Source organism: Hemiscyllium ocellatum, chromosome 13 (assembly GCF_020745735.1).
Source record: "Hemiscyllium ocellatum isolate sHemOce1 chromosome 13, sHemOce1.pat.X.cur, whole genome shotgun sequence".
In the NCBI taxonomy this organism is placed as follows: Eukaryota; Metazoa; Chordata; class Chondrichthyes; order Orectolobiformes; family Hemiscylliidae; genus Hemiscyllium; species Hemiscyllium ocellatum.
Window position 1 is genome coordinate 11,592,463 of NC_083413.1, and position 17,247 is coordinate 11,609,709.

The window sequence follows — 17,247 nt, forward strand, 5'->3', positions numbered from 1 at the left end:
TTGAATTCAAATTCCATTATCTGCTTTGGCTAGATTTGAACACAGGTCCCCAAAATATTACCTGGGTCTTTGGATTAATAGCCCAGTGATCATGCCACTGATAATACCAATTCATTACAATCGCCAGGACCTTGCCATCATTTTATTAGGCTCTGAAATCAAGCAAAGGGCAATTTCTGAACAGAATCAAAGCCAGTTGCATTAGACCATACATTCAAAGTCAGAATTGAAAGAATTTGTGTTTTGGTCATGCCTTTCACAATCTCAGAATGATCTGTACACTTTACAATGTGGGAGACAATTCATGAACAGCAAAGATTCCACAAACAACAATGAGATAGTGATGAGATAATTTACCTTTCATGTTGATGAGGCACAAATACTTGATAGGCCATTGGGGAAAACTCCTCTATTTTTGGTCAAAATAGTGCCTTTTCATTTTTTACAATCACCCTCTGATTTCCCATCCCAAGGATGGCATTTCCAACAGTGCACCATTTCCCCAACACTATATTAGGGCGTCAGTTATCCACTGAACCACAATCGCTATTTATCTATTGGAAGGAGACCCCAACGCAAAATTCCACCCATATTTACAACCCGGACAAGCACCGAGATCTCAATATCAATTCATTGGCTCTGTATTTACATGTAGACATGATGTAAGAGACAGTGGAATTGAACAGAAAGAGATGAGAGCAAGGTCATCTTTAATGATCATTTGAGTTGAAAAACCATTAATCGAGAACAACCTATTAGATTTGAAATTGAGGACCTGCTGTTATCCAGTGGTCCAATACAATGCAAGAGGTGGCAGGACAGCTAAAGCAACAACAAAGTCATGAAGATGTAGAGATTTTCCTCTCGGCATTGTGATTTTACCTCCAACAGGGTAGTTTACCTGCTGAAGCATTGTTAATGTGTGACAATGTTGTCATTTTAACAAGATTATTTTGTCCTTTTTTTTCACAAGAGGTCATAAAGACAGAGGTGCCAATCTGTCTGGGCAGAAGCCTAGTTTAACAATGCCAGGAGAATGGTCAGTTCTCCAGTTCAGGTTTTTCCTAGTTTCTTTTTGTTGTAACAGTGATAAGCTGCTGCAGCGCAGAGAAAGGTTCCAAGCTTCAGCAGATGGTTCCTGACTCTCTGACATTTCTCCTAACTGTAAGAAACTGAGTTTGATTAGATTAGATTACTTACAGTGTGGAAACAGGCCGTTCTGCCCAACAAGTCCACACCGACCCTCCGAAGCGCAACCCACCCATACCTCTACATTTACCCCTTCACCTAACACTATGGGCAATTTAGCATGGCCAATTCACCTGATCCGCACATCTTTGGACAGTGGGAGGAAACCGGAGCACCCGGAGGAAACCCGCGCAGACACGGGGAGAATGTGCAAACTCCACACAGTCAGTCGCCTGAGTCGGGAATTTACCTTTTGAATCTACCTTTTGCCAAGGAGTGTGTTTATGGGATGTTGCAGGAATTAGGTAAGTTGTTATATCGAGTCAGTTGAGTTTTCAAATGGTTGTTATTCTAGATTTTGTTTTCTTTTACTCGTGTTTCAACTGTAGTGTTTAAGTAAATTCTGTTTTGCTAAAAGCTGAGTGTTCTGACCAGCTGGACCACACCTGCTTCCTCTCAGTGCCAGGAATCTGGGTTCAATTCCAGCCGTGGGCAACCATCAGTGTGGAGTTTGCACAGGTGTCTGTGTGGGTTTTGTCCCCCAATCTAAAGATGTGCAGCCTAGGTGGATTGACCATGATAAATTGCCCATAGCATCCAAGGATATGCAGGCGAGATGAATTAGTCATGGGAAATGCAGAGTAACAGGGATGGGATGTGTCTGAGTGGGATGTTTTTCAGAGGGCCATTGTTAATCCAAATAAACCTGCTTCCATGCTATAGGGAACCTATATGGTAGTTACTTGTACAAGAGAGCAGGTTGTACAACCAGATCAGGATGGCCCCATTGTTTTGTTTTATTTCATTTCATCTATACCCTAAAAGAATTGTTAACGTATTGAGTTCTGAAGTCGTGCCATCATTGTTATTGTTTAATATGCCAAAAGAAAATTACTATAGCAGCTATTTCATTTTATAACTCAACATTTTGTAGAGAGTACTTGTGGTAGGATTTCCATACTTTGTAAGTTTGGAGGAAACAGTGGAAATAACCAGTTGCTTCATTCCCACTGCATCTTCCCAGTTCCTGGCCAAAACTGGAGCCAGAAACTAGTGACTTCCAAAAGAAATGATTGACAAATTGAAGCCAGCATTACAACATCCGGCCAAGGTGTGTCAACGAGTGACATTGATGTTGTAATTAGAAAACATTTTCCCTTTTGTACTCTCAATCAACTACAAATACATCCAAGTCAAGAGTGTGGTGCTGAAAAAGCACAGCAGGTCAGGCAGCATCCGAGGAGCAGGAAAATTGACATTTTAGGCATAAGCCATTCATCAGGCTTATGCCCGAAATGTCAATTTTCCTGCTTTTCGGATGCTGCCTGACTTGCTGTGCTTTTCCAGCACCACACTCTTGGCTCTGATCTCCAGCATCTGCAGTACTCACTTTCTCCTGCAAACACATCCAAAAAAGGGATATAACACAGACATGGATCCTTGTCCTTTTATACTGCTTCTAATGAAGCAACTTAACTATAACCTGAAGCTGCTCAAAGCATTCCAGTGATCTCTCAATGGACATTGTATTTAAGCAGATGCATGTCATGCGATGATGGTTGCCATTAAGAGCAATAATAAAGCTGCGCCAAATTAATGTTGCGGAGGAGTTGGTGTTGGACTGGGTGGACAAAGTTAAAACTCACCCAATACCAAGTTATAGTCCAACAGGTTTACTTGGAAGTACAAGCTTTCAGAGTGTCGCTCCTTCGTCAGGGAGCTAGTGGGGCAGGATTATAAGATCCCTCTGGCTACCTGATGAAAGAGCAGTGCTCCAAAAGCTTTACTTCCAAACAAACCTGTTGGGCAATAACCTGATTGTGTGTGAGTTTTAACTTTGTCCAAATTAATGTTACATTGAACCCTCACAGGAAGCAACAATAGAGATTTTTGTAGAATCCTTATATTGTGGATATAGACCATTCAGACCAATACCAACCCTGCAAAGAGTAATCCCGCCCAGTAACAGCCCTGTACATCCTGCAATTCCCATGGCTAGCCCACCTAACCTGCACATCCCTGGATACAATGGGAAGGGCTTTTTCTCTGAATTTTTCCTGCTCCTCGGATGCTGCCTGACCTGCTGTGTCTTTCCAGCACCACACTCTCTCGACTCTAATCTCCAGCATCTGCAGTCCTCACTCTCACAATTTAGCATGGCCAACCCAGCTAACCTGAACATCTTTGGACTGCGGAAGGAAATCGGAGCATCCAGAGGAAATGCACGCAGGCACAGGGAGCAAGCGCAAACTCCACACAGTCACCTGAGACTGGAATCGACCCCAAGTCCCTGGCATGGTGAGTTGGCAGTGCTAACCACTGAGCCACCATTCCTCCGTTTTGGTCCCATTGCCACTGTATTAATACAAAGTAGGTTTCTACTGGTGAGAGGATACGCTGTGTTATTCCTTTCCCTTGGACTGCCAAATTAAAAGTTTTATTTTCTGCAGTAAAAAATAAATTATTGCTCAATCCTTAGATGTACTTTCACAAAAGGCAAAAAATACATATCTAAATGATGTATGAACCTGAAATGCTTGCTTACTTCTTGGCACCAGTCTAACTGCTCTCTTTGGGATTTGAAGTCCGCGTTTAACAGTTCTTTGTTGGATAAAATTTGCCAACTATCTAATTAACTCATTTCCTGATGGCATTCTGACATCATTCTCAAGAATACTTTAAAATCAATTCTTGTAAAAACTATCCAAATTCGCTTAAAGTTGAGAACTCTGATTGGGGATCATGCTGGAAGTCTCATCATGTAGACGCCTTGTTGCACCACCGCCTCTCCCCATGCCTGCAGTCAAACAGCCTCTTCCCCCTAATCTCAAGATTTTGTTCCAGCTTATAATAAATTAGATCTTAATGTTCAAGAGACTATTTGTTGGCAGCCTGGCATCAGTCCTGGAGAGTTGTCAACCTTAACTATGCTATAGATTTGAAGTAAAAAAAACAGTCATTACATATTCAAGAGCAAATTACTGCAGATGCTGGAATATAGACCGAAAACAAAAAGTGCTGGCAATCACAGCGGGTCAGGCAGCATCTTTGGAGAGAGAGCAAGCTTCCTCTCCATGGTGCTGCCTAACCCGCTGTGATCACCAGCAATTTTTGTTTTCATTACACATTCACCCTGTGGAGTTGCCACATGCTGCTGTCATCATCCAGATCATGACGCATTCTGTTTATCACCATTCATTCACAGGATGTGGGTGTTGCTGGCCTGGCCAGCATTTATTACCCATCCTGTATTGCCCAGAGGGCAGTTAAGAGTTAACCATGTTGCTGGGTCACATGGTAAAGATGGCAAGTTTCCTTCTCTAAAGGACATTAGTGAGCCACCTGAATTTTGCGTGCCAATTGATTCTGGTTTTATGGTCAACATTAACTTCCTAATTCTGGATATTTATAAAATTCAAATTCCACTATCTATCATGGCAAGATTCAAACTCAGGTCCCCAAAACATTACCTTGCTCTCCAGATTAATAGTCGAATGATAATACCACTTGGTCATTAAATGCTATAAGTGTTAAAAGTTAAGAATTAGTTAAAATTAAATTGGTCCTTTTTGTCTCCTACTCAAACTCAGTCTTCCACAAGATGCGACTCACTCACTCAATAACATCAAACCTTTAATAATACTCACCTCCATCAGTTCTTCCCTTCCACCTCAAGGTCTAAAGTTCAAAGCTTGGAAATCAGAAACATCTAAAGATTTATATCAAAACATGAAGTATGAACAATTAACTAAGGCACGAGTAGTGTCCTATAAACCAGTCTTAGAATGGCACTGATTAACTTTCAACAAGCGGTTTCCATTCCACTTTTGCTCAGTCACTCCTCAACTTAGTAAAATTGGCCTTATCCCAAATTAGAACTTTACCTCATGTTCTACCTTTGCCTTTGTTCATAACTGTGTAAAAACAAACTGAATGATGATCATTATCATCAAAATGCTCTCTTACTCTTCCCACCTGCCCAGTTTCATTTCCTCAAACTGAGTCCAGAGCTGCAGCCTCTCTCATTAGATATGCTACATGTTGGACAAAAAGGTTCCTCTGAATGCACTCTAACAATTATGATCAGATCATCTCACACTAACATTGTTACAGTTAATATTGCTTCTTAGGAAGTTGCCTACATATTTGCTCCTCAGAGAATGGTCGAATCATACTGTACAAAAGAGACCCTTTGGCCCATCAAGTCTGTACTACAAAAATACTCCACTACCTGCACAAGTCACCACATTAGGCCATAGTCTTGAATGCTTTGACACTTCAGGGGCTCATCAAGTACTTTTTAAAAAGGTTGTGAGTTTACATGCCTCAACTATCCTCCCAGGTAGAACCCATGCATGGGTTTCCTCCGGGTGCTCCGGTTTCCTCCCATAATCCAAAGATGTGCAGGTCAGGTGAATTGGCCATGCTAAATTGCCCGTAGTGTTAGGTTAGGGGTATGGGTGGGTTGCACTTCGGTGGGTCGGTGTGGACTTGTTGGGCCGAAGGGTCTGTTTCCACACTGTAGGGAATCTAATGTAAATAATCTAATTCCAGATCCCCACCACCCTGTGGGTGAAAAAATCTTTCCTCAAATCCCCTCTAACCCTCCCAGCTTTCACTTTAAAATTATTCCCTCTTGATCTTGCCCCTTCAACCAAGGGGAGCAGCTGCTCTGTATCCATCTTGTCATTTCCCTCTTAATTATCGACATCTCTATCCTCGATATGCTTTTGACTGTGTGATGATCTATTGTACACTCCCAATATTATGAATGCCCTTTCTTGTTCCTTGACTCAATGCATTTGGCCAAATTTGATGGTGCCCTTAACACATCATCCTTCCTCGCATCTTTAGTTGTTTACTCAGCCCAAAATTGTCTGCCTTTCTCAATTTTCATCCTCTTCTCTATCTTGTATGGATCAATAAGTTCCACAAACATCCACACTCTCCATTACGAACAGTGAATGGCAGCAAAGTGTACTGTCTACAAGATGCACTGCAGAAATTCACCTAAAGTCCTTGGACAGCATCTTCCAAACACATGACCATTACCAACTAGAAGGTCAAGGGCAGCAGATACATGGAAATACCACCTGCAAGTTTGCCATCAAGCCAATTAGCATCCTGACTTGGAGCAACGCTCCTTCAAAGTCATTGGATCAAATTCCTGGATTTTCCTCCTTAAGGGCATTGTGGGCCACCTATAGCACATGGACCGCAGCAGTTCAAGAGGGAAGCTCACCACTACTTTCTCTAGGGACAGTCAATAAATTCTGGCCCTACCAGCGATGCCCACATCCCGCAAGTGAATTTTAAAATAATCCTATGTCTCTTTAAGCCAATGTTCTTTAATAGCTATGACCTTACACCCCTCCCACTCCACCAAGGACATGCAGATCCTGGGCCTCCTCCGTCACTCAACCCTAACTACCCCACGCATGGAGGAAGGAAGCCTCATCTTCCACCTTGGGACCCCGCAATCACACGGGATTAAAGTGGATTTCACCAGTTTCCCCATTTTCCCTTCCCCCACCTTATCCCAGTCCCAAGCCTCCAACTCGGCACCGCCCTCATGACCTGTCCATCTTCCTATCCGCTCCACCCTCCTCTCCAACCTATCACCATCAACCCCCACCCCCACCCCCACCTTCATCTACCTATCATATTCCCAGCTACCTTCCCCCCATCCCCACACCCCTTCCATTTATCTTTCAGCCCTCGGCCCACAAGCCTCATTCCTGATGAAGGGCTTATGCCAGAAGTGTCGATTCTTCTGCACCTTGGATGCTGCCTGGCGTGCTGTGCTTTTCCAGCGCCGCAGTCTCAGCTGTAGCATTTATTTGTACCCTCAACTAATGTCTTTACCCCTTCCATTGAATTAAATACCCTTGAACACTGCCAACTCTCCCTTCTATTTCTAACCACTATTTCTTCTGTAATTTGTTGTGTTCGATTACAAGACTTAATCTGCATTCAGGAGAGAATGTCAAGCACAATGAGCTGTTCGTTTCTTTAACATTGACACTGAATATCAAAGAGCCCTCCTCATTTCTAAAACCTTCATTAAAACTCAATTGGAAAAATAAACAAAACCTAAACCAATTCAACCACAGAAAAGCTTTAAATTAAAAGCACTGCTGAGAACATGGATTTGATTTTAACTCCCACTCTCAACACAAGCCACATCTTATTTTCAATTACACCGCTCAAACCATTTTATAATGTCTGTTGTCAATGGTGGAAAATCAATGAACTTGTTCTTTGCTATTGCTTTCATAAACAGCCTGGGGTAGGCTGCACATCATATCATATCCAGTCAGCAAGCCAATTTCAAAAGATTAGGTAAATTACTTTAATAAATAATGTCAGTTCATGCTGGTGAAAAGGATAGTCATTGTTATTGTAACCAGAATAATCACAAGAAGCAGACACTCTCTCTCAAGAGCAGTTGAAAACATTTTGGACAGATTTTGTTGCAAAACTGACAATCTCTGAACAAGCTTAATGTACAAATCAGCAGCAACATGTCGCAATGAAGAGATAAACTGCAAATTCTCACAAGTTGCCAGCAGATTTATGTAACTTTGCTGTTAACTTGACAAAAATGTTGCTGCCCTGTTGTTTCCATCACCTTGTGGAAGTTGCAATAGTTTTAGCTGATGATAAAACATATTGAGTTTTAATTTTGATTTCTTACTTTTCCTCTCTATCTTTTTTTCTCTCTCTTAATTTAGCTTTCTTTGCCTAATTTGGTATTACATTCAATCACTCTAACTCACCTTCCCTGGTCCTCTGTTTAATTTTGAATCCTCAATCTCACTTGTTGAAGAGATACTCATTCACCAAGATCCCTCCATTAGTCATAACTAAAGCATGATCAGCTGACACCTACAGCAACGTTTTGAGAAACTAATTTAAAATTGAATTATACATGAAGAAGTCTAACAAAATTGTATATGACTCTATGTCCAACTGCAGCCACATCTGTCCCAAGTTCCTGAGGCTACAGTTATTGTTTAATTTAACATATGTTGCTCGATGTTTAATTTTTCAAAAGTCAAAAATTTTATTGGTTCTTCTTCACATTAAAACTTACTCCATCCTCCATGAAATGAATAGCAGTAATCAATTGAAAATTTCAAAGTTGAGCTTGTTATATTTTTTCAGTAGGGCATTAAGGATTCTAGAACCAAAGTAAGATGTAATTAAAATGCAGATTATCAAGATCTAGTTGAATGGAGGAATAAGCTCAAAGAACTTAATGGCCACGCGCTCTTTCACTGATCTAGGTAGGGAACGTCACAAGTTTAGTGAATTCATGTATTAAAAATACTACACAGAGGAAGTAAAACACAGGGTTAACTTGTATGTCTAGTGTCTAAACTGGGCAATGAGTTTTCTGTTTCTGGATTAGTGGTGCTGGAAGAGCACAGCAGTTCAGGCAGCATCCGGATGCTGCCTGAACTGCTGTGCTCTTCCAGCACCATTCATCCAGAATCTGGTTTCCAACATCTGCAGTCATTGTTTTTACGTCAATGAGTTTTCTGTGGCACATGTTTAAACTTGACATTAAAATTGTTAATGAACATATGTGAAATTGTTCTGCAAAAAAATGTCCTTCTCCAGTGTTAATATTATCTTCCCTGTTATGTATAAAAATCAAGAACTTTCAATGATTTTTAAGTTCCTCATTGATAATTTTTCTGACATCTAATTGGCATATCTTGTGATGATGTTGTGGCTTTAAGAAGTGAACTTTTTCCTGGTTTCTTTTAAGAGAGAGATTAAACAAGTGGCAGTCTGTGCTAACATAAATAGCTTGTGAGGCCTTGGCTTGTTTTTAAAAGATGGAACAATATAAGTAGCCTGGCTGGGTGTGGCCAGGTCTCTCAGACCAGGATTTCTAGTTGTGTTCAAGTATTTAGGTTTAGCTTAAAGCAGTTGCTGTTGATGTGTTGACTAGGTTGGAAGCTGCAGTAAATGTCTCCTGGCTGCTACTCTCTCTGAGTTTTCTCTTGATGTTTGTCCTTCTGGGTTGCTGGAGTTACCTGTTAAAAGAATCTGTTTTCTGAATTTTGCAAAGTGTGTGTTTATGGAATGTTGCTATTCTGGAATAGTTATAGTAATAGTTACTGTATCCATTATTCTGCTACATTTTTCAACAGAGTTGTTATTCTAAGTCCTTCTTTCTTTTGTTGTCTTTTAGTGTTTGAATAAATAGTGTTTTGCTTAAAGTTGAGTAGTTTGACCAATCACATCGCATCTGGGACATGACACATCACATTTGCCTTTAAAATGAGAAAAAGTTAGGGTCTAGGCTCCCTTCTGAAAGTATTTTGAGGGGGTCTGGTCTGGTCCATAGCAACCTATAAACATCTGGTAGTTACCATTGACCAGAAACTGAACTGTACCAGCTATATAAATATTGTGGCTACAAGATCAGGTCGGAGGCTGGGAATTCCAAGGTGAGTAAATCACCTCCTGAATCCCCAAAGCCTGTCCACCATCTACAAGGTACAGGTCAGGAGTGTGTTGGAATACTCCCCACTTGCCCGGCTGAGCATAGCCCCAACAACACTCAAGAAGTTTCATAGTATCCAGGAGAAAGCAGCCTTGCTTGATTGGCACAACATCCACCACATTTAACATCCACTCTCTCCACCACCATAGCAGCATTGCATACCATTTACAAGATGCACAGTAGAAACTTGCTAAGGCTTCAAGTCATATGATCATACAGCATATGGTCCTTGGCCCACCACGTCTATGTTGATCAACAAACACCAATCTGCAGCAATCCTACTGAACTTCACTTGGTTCATATCCTGCTATGCCCTGACACTTTAAGTCCTTATTCAGATACTTGTTAAATGTATCAGCCTCTACCACTGTCTTAGGCAGCATGTTCCATATTCCTACACCCTTCCAGGCGAAAATATTCTTTCTCCGATCTCTTCTGAACTAACACCATCTGAAATCCCCAGCTACAATGTCTTTCTCCTCTGTGAATACAGTTGAGAAATATTCATTCAATACCTCACCCTCATCCTCAGGCCCCACACACAGGCTGCCTCTTTGGTCTCTGACATGCCCTATTCTTTTCCTGATAATCCTTTTACTTTTAGTATACTTGTAAAGTACTTTGGGTTTTCCCTGTCTCTATCTGCCAAAAATTTTTGTGGCCCCTCATTTCCCTTCTGATTTTTTTTTTAAGCAACCCCCTACATTCTCCATACTTTTAAAGAGCCTCCTCTTGTATCTGACATATACTTCTTTCTTTTTCTTTATCAAACTCACAATGCCCCTTGGATTTGCTGTCATTGCCCTCCACTCTTAGACAATTTAGAACATAGAACATAGAGCATTACAGTGCAGTACAGGCCCTTCGGCCCACGATGTTACGCTGACCCATGAAACTTAGGTTAGATCCATATGCATGCCCAATGCCCATTTAAATGCCCTGAATGTCAGCGAGTCCACTGCTGTTGCAGGCAGGCCATTCCATGCCCCTACTAGTCTCTGAGTAAAGAAATTACCCTGATATCAGTCCTAAATCTATCACCCATCAATTTAAAGCTACATTCCCTTGTGTTAGCCTTCACCATGAAAGGAAAAAGGCTTTCACTGCTTACTCTACCTAAAATTCTGATTATCTTATACGCTTCGATTAATTCACCTCTCCACCTTCTTCTCTCCAATGAAAACAGCCTCAGTTCCCTCAGCATTTCCTCATAAGACCTTCCCTATATACCAGGCAACATCCTAATAAATCTCCTCTGAACCCTTTCCAAAGCTTCCACATCCTTCCTATAACGTGGTGACCAGAACTGTACATAATACTCCAGGTGTGGCCTTACCAGTATCTTGTACAGCTGCAGCATGACCTCGTAGCTCCTAAACTCAATCCCCCTCCCAATAAGCACCAACACATCATTTGCCTTCTTAACAACCAGGCTGGCCCTGAACTCTCACTGTACTACTTTTAAAAGGTTCCCACTTTCCGAATGTAGACTTACCTGCAAGGAGCTGCTCTGAGGTTATGTTTGCCAGATTCCCTCGAATGATATTGAAGTTGGCCTTGCCCCAGTTTTGACACTTAACTTCCGTGCTATCCTTATCTCTTTCCATAAAGACTTTGCAACTTACAGAGTTACGGTCAGACTCCTCAAAATGTTCACCCACTCAAAGTTCAACCACTTGATCATTTCAGTCCCTAAGATTAGGTCTCACACTTCCCTATCTCTACTTGGACTATCTACCTATTGGTACAAAAAGCTCTCCTGGATGCACTTTAAAAATTCCACTCCTGTTTAATCCCTTCACATGAAGGTGATCCCAGTTAATGTTAGTAAAGTTGAAAGCCATTACCGACGATAACCCGGCTTCTCTCACACCTCCCTGATTTGCCTACACACCTGCACTTCTATCTCCCTCTGACAGGTGGGAGGCCTGTTGTACAATCCCAGCAAAGTAATCACCCCTTTATTATTTCTAAACTCCACCCAGACGGCCTCATCTGAAGACCCTTTTGGACATCCTCCCTCATTCCTTCAGTGACGATTTCCTTTATCAATTCTTCAATGTCCCTCTTGTCTTAAACTTTCCCCCAATCAAGCCTGAAACTTCTACACCCTGAAATATTGAGCTGCCAGTCCTGTCCAACTTCAACCATGTCTCAGTGATTGCAACAGTTTTGTAATCCCACATTCTGATCAATGCTCTAAGTTCATCCACCTTACCAGTCAGGCTCTTTGCATTAAAATAGATATAATTTAGCCTCCCATGTGCCTTACTCTGGCCATGCCTTCTCCATCCACTGGGCTGTCCTTCTGTAGTTGATTGAAACTACATCTACTTGCTATCCTATTCTCCTGCCAAATTAATGTAACTCCTTAGACAGCACCTTCCAAACCCATGACATTTACCACTCTGAAGAAGAAGGGCAGCAGACTCATGAAAACACTGTGGGCGGCAGGGTGGCTCAGTGGTTAGCACTGCTGCCTCACAGCACTCGGTATCTGGATTCAATACCAGCCTCGGGCAATTGTGTGGAGTTTGCATGTTCTCCCTGTGTCTGTGTGGGTTTCTTCCAGGTGGTCCAGTTTCCACCCACAGTCCAACGGTTAGTTGAATTGTCTATGCTAAATTGCCTATAGTGTTCAGGGATGTGTAGGTTAGGTGCATTAGTTAGGGGTAAATATAGGGTAGGGGGAATGGGTCTGGCTGAGTTACTCTTTGGAGGGTTAGTGTGGACCTGTTGGGCTGAAGGGCCTATTTCCACACTGTAAAGATACTGTGATTTCCAAATGCCCAAGCCATTCACCATTTTGATGTGGGACTTTATCACTGCTCCTTCAGTGTCACTGGGTCAAAATCTTTGAACTTCTTTTGTAATGTTATAGCTACATCACGTGGACTGTAGCCTTTCAAAAAGAATGTAGCTCACCCAATAAATAAATGCTGACTCAGCAGTGATGGCCGCATTCCATGAATGAATGCAAGAAAATATCAAACTCAGATGTACGAGAGAAAAAGAGAGGAGCATTATTCAAAATTATAAGGGTAAACCGTAATAAATTCAATACGATTCGAATATTATCATTTCTTACCAAACGGCTTTGGACAGATTTTATAAATGTGATTGCATTACACTCAACGATTGAGCAGAATAAACAAGATTACTGTTGAACATGATAAACGTGCTCAGCTTAAAAGGGTCATTAAAATATTGGTTCAGAAACAAGCAGAGGTGAAGGGAGTAAAGTAATGGGCAGAAATTCTTCTTGATACACCAATAGTGAAGGGAAAACTAAAACACATAAAATAATTATTTTACAAACACATTCATTATCACAGGAAGTAGTTGATGCCAAAACATTGAATGTACTGAAGAGGCAGCTAGATATAGCAAGTGGGGTGAATGGGAGCAAAGGTTATGGGGAGAAGGCAGGATTAGGCTATTGAGTTGATGAATGGCAGAGTAGGCTCAAAGGGCCAAATGGTCTCCTCCTGCTCCTATCTTCTATGTTTCTTTGCTTAAGGTAGAAGGACAACTAAGGAAAGAGTAGAACCCATTAAGGACCATAATGGTAGGTTCTGTTTAGAGCCAGAAGACATAGATAAAAGCTTCCAGATGAATAGTTTTGTTGGTGTTCAATGGTGAGAGGGGTGATGTGAATTTGAAAATTCGGGATAAGGACTATGATATAATTAAAGAAGTTAGTATAGACAGAGAGGAGGTTCTGAGTGGTCTGGTAGGCTTAAAAATAGATAAATCTCCAGGATCAGATGAGATGTATCTCACTCTGTTGAGTGAGATTAGAGATGAAACAGCAGGGTCATTGGCAATTATTTTCAATTCCTCTCTGGCCACAGGAGAGGTGCCAGAGGACTGAAGGACAGGAAATGTGGTACTGTTATTCAAGGAGGGAACAAGGCATAAATCAGGAATACTACAGGCCACTTAGTCTAACCTCAATGGTAGGAAACTATTGGAAGCAATTCTGCAGGACAGAATTAATCTGCATTTGGAGAGGCAAGGGAGAATCAGAAACAGTCTGTATGGTTTGTAAAGGGGAAATCATATCTGACCAACTTGATTGGATTTTTTGAAGGGATGACCAGGTGTGTAAATAAGGAGAATGCATTCGATGTAGTCCACCCAGACTTTATCTTTTGATAAAGTCTTTTGATAAAGTCTTGCATGGGAGACTGACAGCAAAGGTAAGACCTCATGGGACCAAGGAAAATTGGCTAAATGGATCTGCAATTGGCTGAGTGACAGGAAGTAGAGGGTGATGATTGAGAGGTGTTTTTTCTGACTGGAAGCCTGTGTCCAGTAGGATTCCACAATAAACATTGTGTGTAGATGATACAAAATTGATGGGGTGTTAGTTATTGAGGAGGGTAGCCTTTGGTTCTAGGAGAATATTGAAGGCCTGGTCAGATCAGTTAATCTGTGGCAATTGGAATTTAGTCCAGATAAATGTTGTACTTCAGCAGGACAAACAAGGCCAGGTAGTGGATGATGAATTAGGACCCTGGGAAGTGACATTGTAAATATACACCTGAACCGCCCAACCACTATCGGCTGCTTCATCAAATGACCTGCCATTGATCATAAAATCAGAAGTGGGGATATTTACTAATGATTGTATAATGTTCAGGTCCTTTCAGATTCTGAAGCAGTCCCTGTCCGTATGCAGCAGATATCTGAGGGACAGGATTTACATGTATTTGGAAAGGCAAGAACTGATTAGGGATAGTCAACATGGCTTTGTGTGTGGGAAATCATGTCTCACTAATTTTACTGAGTTGTTTGAAGAAGTAACACAGTGCATTAAGAGGACAGAGCGGTACACGTGATCTATATGTACCTCAGTCAGGTATTCGACAAGGATCCCCATGGTTGAATGGTTAGCAAGGTTAGATCTAATGGAATGCAGCAGAACTACTCATTTGGATACAGAACTGGCTCAAAGGTAGAATACAAAAGTTGGTGGTGGAAAGTTGCTTTTCAATCTGGATGCCAGAGACTAGTGGTGTGCCACAAGGATCGGTGCTGGGTCCACTGCTTTTTGTCATTTATATAAATGATTTGGATGTGAACATAGCAGGTATAGTTAGTAAGTTTACAGATGACACCAAAGTTGGAGGTGTAGTGGACAGTGAAGAAGGTTACCTCAGAGTCCAATGAGTTCTTGATCAGATGGGTCAATGTGCTGAGGAGTGCCAGATGGAGTTTAATTTAGATAAATGTGAGGTGCTGCATTTTGGAAAAGCAAATCTTAGCAGGAGTTATACAGTTAAAAGTAAGATCCTGTGGAGTGTTGCTGAACAAAGAGACCTTGGAGTGCAGGTTCATAGCTTCTTGAAAGTAGAGACACAGGTAGACAGGATAGTGAGGAAGGCTTTTGGTATGCTTTCCTTTATTAGTCAGAGTATTGAGTACAAGAGTTGGGAAGTCATGTTGCGGCTGTACAGGACATTGGTTAGGCCACATTTGGATATTGTGTGCAATTATAGTCTCCCTCCTAACAGAAGGATATTGTGAAACCTGAAAGGGTTGAGAAAAGATTTACAAGGATATTGCCAGATTGGAAGATTTGAGCTGGAGGGAGAGGGTGAATAGGCTGGGGCTGTTTTCGTTGGAGCATCAGAAGCTGAGGAGTGACCTTAGAGAGGTTTATAAAATCATGAGGGGCATGGATAGGGTAAATAGACAAAGTCTTTTCACTGGGGTTGGGGAGTCCAGAACGAGAGGGCATAGGTTTAGGATGAGAGGGGAAAATTTTAAAGAGGACCTAAGGACCTACTTTCTCACACAGAGTATATGTATGGAATGAACTGCCAGAAGAAGTGGTGGAGGCTGGTACAATTGCAATATTTAAAAGGCATCTGGAAGTGTATATGAGTGCAAAGGGTTTAGAGGGATATGGGCCAAATGCTGGCAAATAGGACTAGATTAGTTCGGATAGCTGACGGCATGAACGAGTTGGACCGAGTGGTCTGTTTCCATGCTGCATATCTCTATGACTCTGTGACTATAATCTGGTGTCATGTGACTTCTGACAAAATACTAATGTGAGGTACAAACATGTATTGTAACTTACAGCCTGTATCAATATCAATGGTGGAAGATCTTGCCTCACCTTGACCTCCTTCCACCTATCCCACCTCCATCGCCCCTCCCCCAAGTCCCTCCTCCCTACCTTTTATCTTAGCCTGCTTGGCTACTCTCTCTCATTCCTGATGAAGGGCTTATGCTCGAATCGTCGAATTCCCTATTGCTGAGATGCTGCCTGGCCTGCTGTGCTTCGACCAGCAACACATTTTCAGCTAAGATCTTGAAGGCAATTCAAAGCCACACACCCACACTGCAGTCCCCCTGAAACATATTTTAAGACATTTCATGATTTGAAATTTTCAGATATACCTCCAGTAAAACTTACAAAAAACAGTAATTGCTGGGAAAACTCAGCAGATCTGGCTGGATTGTGGAAAGGGAAAGCAGTGTTAATGTTGCAGATCCAGTGACCATTGCTCAGAACAATAAAACTTACTTTGCTGAAGTGAATAAAGATTTTTAATATTTTGTTCGCTGCTTCCCAGGAATATGGGGACATTTCCTCAGTGCACTATGTATAATGAGATCAGAAATGGGATGTTGCAAGCAATTAACTCAACCATTCTATTTTGTCATAAGTAAAAAGTGAAGTCTGCAGATGCTGGAGATCAGAGCTGAAAATGTGTTGCTGGTTAAAGCACAGCAGGTTAGGCAACATCCAAGGAACAGGGAATTCGACGTTTCGGGCCAGAGCCCTTCATCAGGAATGAGGAGAGGGTGCCAGGCAGGCTCAGATAAAAGGTAGGGGGAGGGACTTGGAGGAGGGGCGATGGAGATGTGATAGGTGGAAGGAGGTCAAGGTGAGGGTGATAGGCCGGAGTGGGGTGGGGGCGGAGAGGTCAGGAAGAGGATTGCAGGTTAGGAGGGCGGTGCTGAGTCCAAGGGAAACGACTGAGACAAGGTGGGGGGAGGGGAAATGAGGAAACTGGAGAAATCCGAGTTCATCCCTTGTGGCTGGAGGGTTCCCAGGCAGAAGATGAGGCGCTCTTCCTCCAACCGTCATTTGTTATGTTCTGGCGATGGAGGAGTCCAAGGACCTGCATGTCTTCGGTGGAGTGGGAGGGAGAGTTAAAGTGTTGAGCCACGGGGTGGTTGGGTTGGTTGGTTCGGGCGTCCCAGAGGTGTTCCCTGAAGCGTTCTGCAAGTAGGCGGCCCGTCTCCCCAATATAGAGGAGGCCACATCAGGTGCAGTGGATGCAATAGATGATGTGTGTGGAGGTGCAGGTGAATTTGTGGCGGATATGGAAGGATCCCTTGGGGCCTTGGAGAGAAGTAAGGGAGGAGGTGTGCCTTGGAGAGAAGTAAGGGAGGAGGTTTGCCTTGGAGAGAAGTAAGGGAGGAGGTATTCCCAATTCCTTCGTCTCTGCCGCATCTGCTCCCAGGAGGACCAGTTCCAATACCGTACAGCCCAGATGGCCTCCTTCTTCAAGGAC